The sequence below is a fragment of the Tupaia chinensis genome, unplaced genomic scaffold (assembly GCF_000334495.1).
Source record: "Tupaia chinensis unplaced genomic scaffold, TupChi_1.0 Scaffold000126_2, whole genome shotgun sequence".
Classification (NCBI taxonomy): domain Eukaryota; kingdom Metazoa; phylum Chordata; class Mammalia; order Scandentia; family Tupaiidae; genus Tupaia; species Tupaia belangeri.
In genome coordinates, this window is record NW_006159594.1 from 1,993,604 (window position 1) to 2,004,954 (window position 11,351).

Consider the following 11,351-nt stretch of genomic DNA (forward strand, 5'->3'; position numbering starts at 1 on the left):
CCAAAACCTGGAACCGCTCATGTGCCTGGGAGCCCTGCCCCTAATTTTCTCCTCAAAAATGCATGTGGGAGAGAAGGAAAGCAGGAAAAAAATAGGCATGACATTTGTGAGACACAGAAACGGTTTATGACCTGTTGATAATAATAGGTGGAGTATTCTCAACTGAGAAGTATCTCTTGTTAGGTAAATTCTCTTTACAAGCCAGATGGTGATTAACAAGTGAATGTTAGAAAAATTATAATAATAATCTGGAAAAAAATGAAAAGCTATTTGCTGGTGGTGATGTGGATAGAAAAGTCTTTGTCTTGACTGATATGCATGGTGATTGTACTGGAAAAAGAAATGTTATACACTGTAAAGATACATGTGATGAAATGTAATATGAAAGTAATAATAAAAAACAAATAAGTGAATAAAAATGCATGTGGTGAGCATCTCGGGAGAGACTGGATCTTCTCAGCATGAGCTGCCTGTTTCCTTGCTTTGCTCATTGCAATAAAGCTTTACTTTCCTCTATTACACACACACAAAATTAAATGATAATCTTTTATAAAAACAGATAACTAAAAGTTTTTTTACTACCAGGGGTGTGTACTAGTCAGAGACAGATAGAGAGAGAAAGTCAGAAATCCCCCTTGGGGTGGTGGTCACACACAATCCCTTTTTTTCAATTCTCCTCTCAGGATTTTGTGTATGAACACACATGTGCCTGAAGTGTGTTTTCAAGCTGCTGGGTTGGGGACTTGAACCATGGAGTCAGATATGTGGCATTGAGCACCTTAACCACCATACCACCTGCTGACCCAAAAGATGAGTTTTAGAATTTTTTTTTCTTTTTTCTTTTTTTCTTTCTTTCTTTTTTTTTTTTTTTTTTTTTTTTTTTTTTTTTTTTTTTATGGGGCACTTGCCCTTCGCACGGACAGAGAGAGAGAGACAGAGAGAAAGCGAGAAATCATCCCCCAGGGGGTATGGCCACACTGCAATCTCTTCTCCTCCATTCTCCTCTTGGGATCTTGGGCAAGCATGCCCACGCGCCTGGTGTGAGTTTAAGCCACCGGGTCCGGGACGCGAACCGCGGTTGACTACGTGGGAGTCCAGTGACATAGCCATTACACTAACTGCTGGTCCCAAGAGATGAGTTTTTATAATTCTACCAAAAACTCAATTTTTCAGCTTCAATTCTATCCTCTAGATCCTTACAGAAGAATTTTCAGTCCTTAAGATAATATAAAAGTGACTTAACTAACTTTTCTGCAATATAATTTTAATATACCTGTGTTCTTATTTCTTCACATAGTAGCCTCAGCTACTGGATCAAAATGGACGTACAAGTGCTTTGGGGTTACAATTAGATCCATAGGCCCAGCTTGGTAGAGCAGTTGGTAGCAAACTGGACTGCAGTGCTGGAAGCCGCACAGCCAGCTGCGGGCTTTGGACCCCTGACTTGACCTAAAAACATGGCCTGAAACAAAACTGGGTATCTGTGTGTGTATCCAAGACCCCGAGAAGCCAGATGGCCGGGAAAGAGGGACGGTGGCCTGATGAGACCCTGCCGAGGGTGCTTTTCTCTCTCTCGTCTCAGTGCCTCTCTCTCTCATACATGTGCACACTCTGCCATGTGTGTATGTACATATATATGTGTATATATACATATACTTGAAAGGAGCTCTTCCCTTACATCTTACATTTACATTCCTATCTGCAAAACAGTCTATGTAACTCGAGATTTTTTGATGTGTGGAGGCTGGACTTTGAGAAGACACACAAGTATTTGAAATAGTGCAGGATGTCAGGAAGCCTGTATTAATTTATTGAAGATACTTAGGAATAAAATGAATTCTTGACTGTATTTTGCTTCTTAGATTGTCAAGCGGAGATAAAGCTCATCTTGTGTGAACGTCAAAAGCTTCTTCTCCTGAACACAAGTGCTGCATTCGGGGAGGTGAGGGAAGAAGCTGGCGTGGCCGCTGTGGGGAGTCATTGACAACAGCTGTTCTAAGCACCTGTCCCAGGGGAAACAACACATTATTTATAATACTTCCTTCCACCAAGTTTGGGGTATATCTGATCGTTTTCTAGTCACTTTCGTTACTAGCGAACAGTCTCATTTTCCAAGTACGAATGAATTTGGCCCAGTTTCAAGTCAAAGCTTTAATCTCATCCAATTTAAAGTTTCTCAACCTCTGGCTTAGCCCTGACTCAGGCTCAAAAAACCGATGCTCAGAAAGCATGTCCTGATTGACTTGTAACTATTTTCTCTTATTTTCCCCTCTATTTCTGCTATGGCTTGAATGCGTCTCCTCCAAAATTCATGCTGACACTTAGTCCCCATCGTGGTGGTATTTAGAGATGGACTTCCTCTGCCCTCATCAAGAGATGAGTGCCTATGGGGACCGGCAAGTGGCGTGGTGGTTAAGGCGCTGGATACTCCCACATGGCTGACCACGGTTTGAGTCCCAGACCTGGTGGCTTGCTTTCTCACTTTCCTCTCTCTATGTCTCTCTGGTCAAATTAAAATAAATGAATGAATAAATGAAATTGAATAAAATAATAATAATAATAAAAAAGAGATGAGTGCCTAACATGAGGGGTGAACTGAACTAGCTTAAACACTTTCTGCCTTTTTTTTTCCTTTTAAAAAGTTTCATTTAGGAGTAATTTGTATCCAAAAAGTTGCACATAATGTACATATTTGAATGAACTCAGACATACACATATATATTTATACTACCAAAACCACTATCAAGAAATGAAACCTAACCATTCACACTGTGCCCTTTCAAAGAAGTAATACTAGCTTCCAACAAGTCCAAACCAGACTTTATTAGACTGGATTTTACCAGAGTTCATGCCCAAATTGTCCTCTGGCCAGCATCCTAGAATTTTTCTGATAACATGAGATGATTTCACCATTGTTTCCATGAAGAAAAAGAAAAGTCATCTCACATGAGCCCTGAGATGGTAACTTCCAAACAAAATTAAGCTTTTACCACAAAGTGAATCTTAATGTAGGGAGATGGAAATGGAAGAATTACTTGGTAGATATGGACCTTCCACCACTACATTAAATGCACTTCTAATTCCTTAATTGTACCATTCATCCAGCTCCATCCATTTCTGAGGAAAAATCAATTAATGAACAACACTGGGTACAGCGTTTTTGCCCTTTTTGAAAAGAAACATGGTATTTGCTGAATGACTCTTATAAACTCGCTCGCCTGGTTTCAGTTAGAGAGAAACAAGCTCTGGAAGGATGACACAATACACCAGGGCCAGCAGGTGGTGTGGTGGTTCGGGCTCTGGACTCCCACATAGCCAACTGTGGTTTGAGTCCCAGATCTAGAAGCTTGCTTTCTCACTTTTGGCCCCCCTCTCTGTCTCTCTCTGGTGAGTGCATATGCCCTGTAGTAAATTAAAAATAAATGAAATTAAATAATAAATAACTATTTATAAAAGGAAAAAAAAAAAGACACAACACACCACTCTGAGAATTTTCTAGATGCTCACTCTCTAGACAAATCCTGTCTTCAAAGGTCCACCTGTAAATGAATTCTTAGCCTTCTCTTATATAACCAAGAGGTAAAGGGAGGCAAACGGTGGAAAGAAAACTATTACTGTCTCTTCGCTGGTCCTAGATAGGTGGTCCATTACTGACTGTTCTTTAGGGGATTTGCTGAAGATCTAACAACAGAAAGGGTCATATCTAATATCCTACTACCATATCAAAAGTTAAAAGTGCACATTTTGGGGAGTAGATGGTGGAATAGCAGGAACACAAAGCTCTGTGATGTTGGCCTACATTGGAAGGTTTTAGGTTCACATCCAGAGACCTCCCTGAACATGGCAGACATGCCCATGCCCATGATAGGGGCATGGCTGAAGTGAGGGGTGGATAGCATCATTAAAGACCCTGTTGAGGGTCTCTCTCTCTCTCTCTGACTCTCTGTCTTTCTTGTCATGGAAGAAAGAAACTTTAAAAGCTGCCCATTTCCTTGGGTACAGCAATTGTACTTCTGTGTATTTATCCTATAGATACATCAGGTATAAAAAGATGAATGTACAGAGGTATTTGCTGGAGCTCTGTTTTCTTTTTTTAAGAATTTCTTTTTAATTTTATGTATCATTATTATTTTTGAATTAAGTTTATTTATTTATTTATTTTACATTTCCCCACGAACATTTACTTTACATGTCAAAAATACTTTCCCATACTCCATAGTTCTTGACAGTTAATAAACAACTTCCAAAATGTCCAAAAACCTGATTTTAAAGATGACTTTCAAAGATGACTTTCAAAATATTTGTTATAATTTTGTTTGTGACTTTACAACAACAGAGACAGTATGGTTTTAAATATTTTTGAGAAAATATTCACACGTCAACTATTCAAACTGTTGAGAAGCAAACACTCAGCACACAATTCACACATGAACCTTCCCAACTCAGCCCTGCCTACCAACTACTCTGTGGTTTATCATCTGCTAGCGAAGATCAGTCTCTTTTTCTTCCTTCAAAGTCTTCCTCAAGGTAGGAATGAGGGAATGAAGATGATAGAGGCTTCATAGAATGAAGTTGGAAGGTTTCCTTCCTTTTTAATCTTTAGAAATAATTTGAGTAGAATAGGGGTTAACTCCTTCTTAAAGGTTTTGTAGAATTTAGAAGCAAAGCCATCTGGACCTGGGCTTTTCTTTGTCCGGAGGTCATTTATTACTGATCTAATCTTATGGGTTGTTATGGGTCTATTCAGGTTTTCTATGTCCTCCTGATTCAATCTTGGTAGATTATATGCATCCAGGAATTTGTCCATCTCCTCCATATTCTCTTGTTTGTTGGCATAGTCACTCATAGTATCCTCTAATGATATTTTGTATTTCTATGTCTGTTGTAATGTTGCCTGTTTCATCATGTATTTGATTTATCTGGTTTCTCTCTTCTTCATCAATCTAGCCAATGGTGTGTCAATCTTGTTAATATATATATATATATTTTTGGAGAGGTTTTCGCTATAGGGTGCGTGTGTTTGCCAGACAGACAGAGAGAGACATAGAGACAGAAAGTGAGAAATCACCCCCAGGGGGGATGGTCACGCCGCAATCCCTTCTCCTCCATTCTCCTCTCGGGATCTTGGGTACGCACGCACATGCGCCCAGCGTGAGTTTTAAGCCACCAGGTCTGGGACACGAACTGCGGTCAACTACGTGGGAGTCCAGCGACATAGCCATTACACTAACTGCTGGTTCCTGCTCTTGTTAATATTTTCAGAGAACCAGCTTTTGCTTTCATTTATTTTCTGTATGGCTCTTTTATTTTCTATTTCATTTATTTCTACTTGAGTCTTTATATTTTCTTTGTGCCTGGAATTTTGGCTGTTGTTTTTCCAATTCCCTGAGGCACGATGTTAAGTCGCTATTTGCCACCTTTCCATCTTTTTTCTTGTGCACAATAATTGCTATGAATTTTCCTCTTATGACTGTTTTATGGTGTCCCATAGATTATGGAAACTCATGTACTCATTATCATTTGTTTTCATAATTTTTTTATTTCAGACTTAATTTCTTCAGTACTTAAGAAGTCATTCAGAAATATGTTGTTTAGTCTCCGTGTGTTCATGTATTTTTGAGGACTTTCCTTGAAATTAATATCAAGTTTAGTTTCATCATGGTCAGAGAAGATGCTGGATATAGTTTCTATTCTTTTGAATCTGAAGACTTGAATTGTGTCCTATCATATGGTCACTCTTTGAAAAGGTTCCATGCTGAGGTGAGAAAAATGTATATTTTGGGAACCAGCAGCTAGCGTAATGGCTATGTCGCTGGACTCCCACGTAGTCAACCACAGTTCGCGTCCCGGACCCGGTGGCTTAAAACTCACGCCGGGCGCGTGTGCGTGCGTGCCCAAGATCCCGAGAGGAGAATGGAGGAGAAGGGATTGCGGCGTGACCATCCCCCCTGGGGGGTGATTTCTTGCTTTCTGTCTCTATGTCTCTCTCTGTCTGTCTGGCAAGCGCACGCGCCCTATAGCGAATAAAAACCTCTCCAAAAAAAAAAAAAAAAAAAAAACTTCAACAGGAACCCCACTTTTTCCAAAAAGAAAGAAAGAAAAATGTATATTTTGTGATCTTAAGGTGGAAAGTTCTATAGCTATCTGTCAAGCCCATTTGATTTATAGTATCATTTAGGTCCTATGTTTCTCTGCTTATTTTTTGCCTAGAAGATCTGTCTAGAGATAGTGGGGTGTTGAGATTCCTAACAATTGTAGCGTTGCAACCTATCTCTCCTTTTAGTTCTAGCAGTCTTTCCTTCATATATTTAGATACCCCTGGGTTTGGTGCCTGGACATTTGTAGGTGTTACGTCTTGATGAATTAGCCCTTTTGCTACTATATAATGCCCTTCTTTGTCTCTTCTTACAGTCTTTGTCTTAAAGCCTATTTTGTCTGAAATCACTATTGCAACTCCAGCCCTTTTTTGATTTCTATTTGCATGGAATATCTTTTTCCATCCCTTCACTTTTAGCCTATGTATGTCTTTATCCATAAGGTGAGTTTCTTGTAGGTGACAGATAGAGGGTTTCTGTTTTTTTTTTTTTACCCATTCAGCCGGTCTGTGTCTCTTGATTGGAGAATTATAATAATGTTCAACATTATTATCGATATTTGCAGACATGTTCCTATCATTAAGTGAGCCATTTTCTTGGTTGATTTTTGTTCTCTTAGAACCATTTGTCTGTTTTTTTAGTTTTCCTGGTATAGCACTCCCTTCAGAACCTCTTGAAGAGCTGGTCTGGAGTTGGTAAATTATTTCAGGTTTTGTTTATCCGAAAATGTTTTCTTTTTTTCCCTATATTAATGATAATCTTGCTAGCTATTGTATTCTTGGTTGAAATTACTTTTCATTTAACACTGTGACTATATTCCCCATTCTGTCCTTGCCTGCATTCTTTCCAATGAGAGGTCCGATGCTAGCCTGATGGGATAATCTTTGTAAGTAACTTGACGTTTCCCTCTTGCCAGCTTTAGTATCTTGTCTTTGCCTGTGGTTTTGGTCAATCTGGCTATGAAGTGCCTTTGTTTCTTGGGTTGAGTTGATTCTATTTGGGGTCTTGTGTATTTCTTGGGTCTGGATATTTGAATACCTCTCTAGGTTTGGAAAGTTTTCTTTCAGGATTTCATGGAATAAATTATCAATGCCCTCATTATTTCCTTCCTCTTCTGCCATCCCGATTATTGGGATGTTTGGGTCCTTGATGGTGTCTAGTATGTCTCATATACTGCCCTCACTTTTCTTGGTTGTTTTCTCAGACTTTCTGATCATTTTTTCTAGGTCAGAGGTTTTGTCTTTTACATTCAAGATTCGAGATTCTGCGTGATCTAATCTAATTTTAATACTTTCAAGGAAGGTTTTAATCTTCTGAATCACATTCTTCATCTCTAACAATTCTGTCTGATTCTTTTTTATGGTGTCTATTTCTTCTTTCAAATAATGAAAGGACTTCCTCATCTCCTGGAACTCACTGTTTCTTTTCTCTGGCATTTCACATAATTTGGTCACTACAAATATTCTGAATTGTTTATCTGACATGTTTGTGATTTCCATTGTGCTGTCTGTTGGGGATGAGGAATTGATGTTTTTCCTTGGGGGAGAGACATTTTGCTCATTGCTCATATTTCTCGTGCCTCTGCCATGGTTCCTAGTCATATGGGGATCTATACATTCCTTCCTAAATTATTCAAGGTATCTCCAAGCACTCAAAGGTGTGTAGGAGCAGGGAGGAGGATCCAAAGTCCTCCATGTTTCTGAAGGTGTGCCTGAAACTGAGCTGCGGGGCTCCAACTCAGTAACAAAGATGAGTTCAGGCTGCACACTGTACAAAACACCAACTCCTGAGAGTTCAAAGGCAAGTTGGGGAGGGGATGAGCCATGGGTCCCAGCTGCTAAGCACCCTAGATGCAGGTAGTCTTCTGTCCGGCAAGGTCGTTTGCTGGAACAGGTGTCTAGATAGGGGGGAGAAGGGTACAACTTCATCTCAAAGTCCCCGAGTACAAACTTGAGAGTCCAAAGGTGAGTCAGGGAGGGGATGAGGCACAGGTCCCAGCCATTAAGCCCTCCAGACACAAGCACCCTGCTATCAGGCAAGGCCTTTCGCTGGAATGGGCATCTAGATGGGGTGGGGAGGGATGCAAGTTCATCTCAAAAATCCCAAGAAACAAACCTGAGAGTTCAAAGGTGAGTCAGGGAGGAGCTGGCTTTTCATTTTTTTTTTTTTATGCTTCTGTGGTGGTTTCCAGTAATCTGATGGATTATACATTTTCCCCATTTTTCCTAATCCCTTGGAGTTAATTCTAAGTGTTCAGAGGTGTGTGGGAGGAGGTGACCTGCAAAAATATGGACTTCTTCATGAATTTGTGTGTTATCTTTGCACAGGGGCCATGCTAATCTTCTCTGTATCATTTCAATTCATTGTTATTATTTTTAAAAGACAGTGATGCCATTTTCTTTTATTTAATTTTATTTATTCATTGTTATTCTTCAATTTAACCAGAGAGAGTCACAGAGAAAGAGAGAGAAAGGGAGAATGAAAAAGCATGCCACTAGGTCTAGGACCCAAACTTTAGTTGGCCATGTGGGAGGCCAGCACCTTGACCACCATGCCACCTACAAGCCCCATCATTATTATTTTTAAAAATTTGACCAGAGATCGACAAAAAGAGAGAAAGGGAAAGCGAAAGAGCAAGGTGCCGGGTCTAGGACTAGAACCATTGTCAGCCATGTGTGAGTCTAGTGCCCTAACCATCATGCCATTTGCTGGCCCCTGCAGCTTTATTTTCAAAAACGAGAGTTTGGAAACAGTATGTTAATAGAAGATGTATTATGGTACATCCACTCAGTACAATGCTACATAGACCTTATAAAGAAAGAGGTACCTTTAATTTACGGATACAGTATGACCTCTAGGAGACACATTTAAGTAGAAAAAGCAAGGTGCTAACATGTAAACCTGTGTCCTTAAACAGACTGTGTGTCTCAGTGGATGGGAGTAATGTCTTTGGAAATACACAAACTAGGCTTTGGAAACAGAGCTTGTCACTGAGAGGAGAAACTAGGGAGTGGGTGAAAATAAGATGTGTTTCCCACTGTATGTACTTTGTTTTGATTTGAATTTTTTAAAAAATTTTTTTCCATGTACCTCTATTACTCCTCTCTTACAACACGTGAATTAGCAGATTCCCCTCCTGCACCCTGCCTAACTAGCCCTTACAAGGTTCTATATTCTATCTAGGAGTAAGTATTTTCCTTCCCTCGTGACCTGGGCTGGGTAATATAGAAGGAAGCCGCAAAGTTTGCTGCTTCTTCGTGCCGAGAAGTCTAGGTTCTAGAACAACTAGCTGCCTTCCACATTTCTACAAAGTTAATGCACTCCTGAATGTCTCCCTCCCTCTAGCCTTGTCACTCCAGAAAACAAGAAGGAAAGAAAGTGAAGTCCTTACTCTGCGCATTTCCAGCCCTCTTGGCTCCAGGCCTGGTCATGGTCTGTAGGTGACTTTCCTGGAGGTTCTTGCTGCCAGAGTTAGTCTCCCTCCCCTCCTGTCAGGAAGGAGGTGGGAGAGTGGAGAACAGAAGGGGAGCCAGCCCTTAGTTCTTACCTCAGCTCCACTTTGAGCTAGCGGTGGCACTTCCTCAATAGTAGTATTAACAACACGTTGGCATTAAACTCACTCTGGGCGGGTAATACCTCAGGGGTCTAGATCCCCTGCTCACTTAAGCCTCACAGTCACCCCCTGAAGTAGTTACCATTATTAATTCTGTTTTCCAGCTAAGCCGATGACCTTCCCCAAAGCCACATAGCAGCGATGGAATTCCATACAGCCTGACGGCCACACACGCAGGACCACTTACCCTACTCCCTTACATTCTCTCCTTATTTGTACAATGCAGGGACGAAGGCTTTCCGTGGTCCTCTCCAGCTGAGCGTCTGGACTCTGTCCCTTCTCTGTCACCAGGGACCTCCCAAGTATTAGCCCTACAGCTTTCCTGACCACCCCGGAAACCCCTATCGGCTCAGTCCTACACGTCAAGGCTTGGCAAGTTCCCTCTGTGATTTCCACTTGGGCAGCTTGACCCCAGCGCAGCTGGTTTGTCAACATCGCTCTGCAATCCTGTCTGGTGGCACAACGCCACACTCTTCTGAGGACTTCCACTCACACCACACTCCATGAACCCCCTTCCTGAGCCCCTGCTTCATGGGGCTATGAGGCAATTCCATGAGAAGTGTTTCACTTCCCCCTTCCCTGGGACCGTCTCTGTGAATTTCTCTGATTCCCAGAGTGAAATCAGGGGCTCCTTTCTCTATGACACTTGGCACCTCTGCATTGTGTGAGGAGAGCCTAGAGATCAGTCCTTACATCACAGCAAATTATAACCACTTGCCATGTTTCCACCAGATTCTGAGATAACTGAGGGCAGAAACAAGGTCAGGTTTAGGTTTCTATCATTAGCAAATGACACAGAGCCTGCTACAGCACAGCTGCCGTATACACCGCTGGGTCACTGCGGGGTAAAACCTTGGTAGCTTGCTTTTCAGAAAGATGTAAGTGGGACATGAACTGCGGTCAACGACGTGGGAGTCCAGCGACATAGCCATTACGCTAACTGCTGGTCCCTCAGAAAGATGTAAGTGGGACCAGCAGTTAGCGTAATGGCTATGTCGCTGAACTCCCACGTTGTCAACCATGATTCGAGTCCTGGACCCAGTGGCTTAAAATTCATGCCGGGCGCATGTGCGTGCATGCCCAAGATCCTGAGAGGAGAATGGAGGAGAAGGGATTGCGGCGTGGCCATCCCCATGGGGAATGCTTGGGGGGAAGAGGGGAAGAGAGAGGGAGACAGATGTAAGTAACGTGGACGTGAAATGAGAGGAGTGAGAGAAGAGTGAAGGAGCACAGTTAAGAGATCGCAGCTCGGGCCCCAAATGACTGGGAAATGAATCGCGGTGTGTAGTGAAATGAGGAGGCGGAACAGAAGCAGATATAAGAGATTGTGAGACTGACCCTTCCCAGGGTCAGACGGTGGCACTGAGGTGGGATGCAGTGCTCTGCCAGGCCGCCCCACACGGGAAGGTGGTAGGATTGCGTCTAGAGACCTCCTTGAGTGTGCATGCGCGCCCTATGACCCAGAGCTGACTGAGGCCCAGGGTGCTTCCCAGGGGCAGAACCCTGTTGGGGCTGTGTTTCTATCTCTGTTCATGGAATAAATAAACTTAAAAAAATCAACTATTCTGCGCCCAGCAGATGGCGTAATGGTTACATTGCTGAACTTCCACGTAACCAACTGTGGCTCGCGGCCCAGACCCCGC

General features: G+C 42.0%; 1 non-coding gene across 1 annotated transcript; it reads right to left on the minus strand.

Annotated features, from left to right (window-relative positions):
- Positions 1-8,377: 8,377 nt before the first annotated feature.
- LOC114007127 (U6 spliceosomal RNA) lies at positions 8,378-8,480 on the minus strand. Its single transcript, XR_003548765.1, has one exon. It is a non-coding gene; the product is annotated as a U6 spliceosomal RNA (small nuclear RNA).
- Between the last annotated feature and the right edge of the window lie 2,871 nt (positions 8,481-11,351).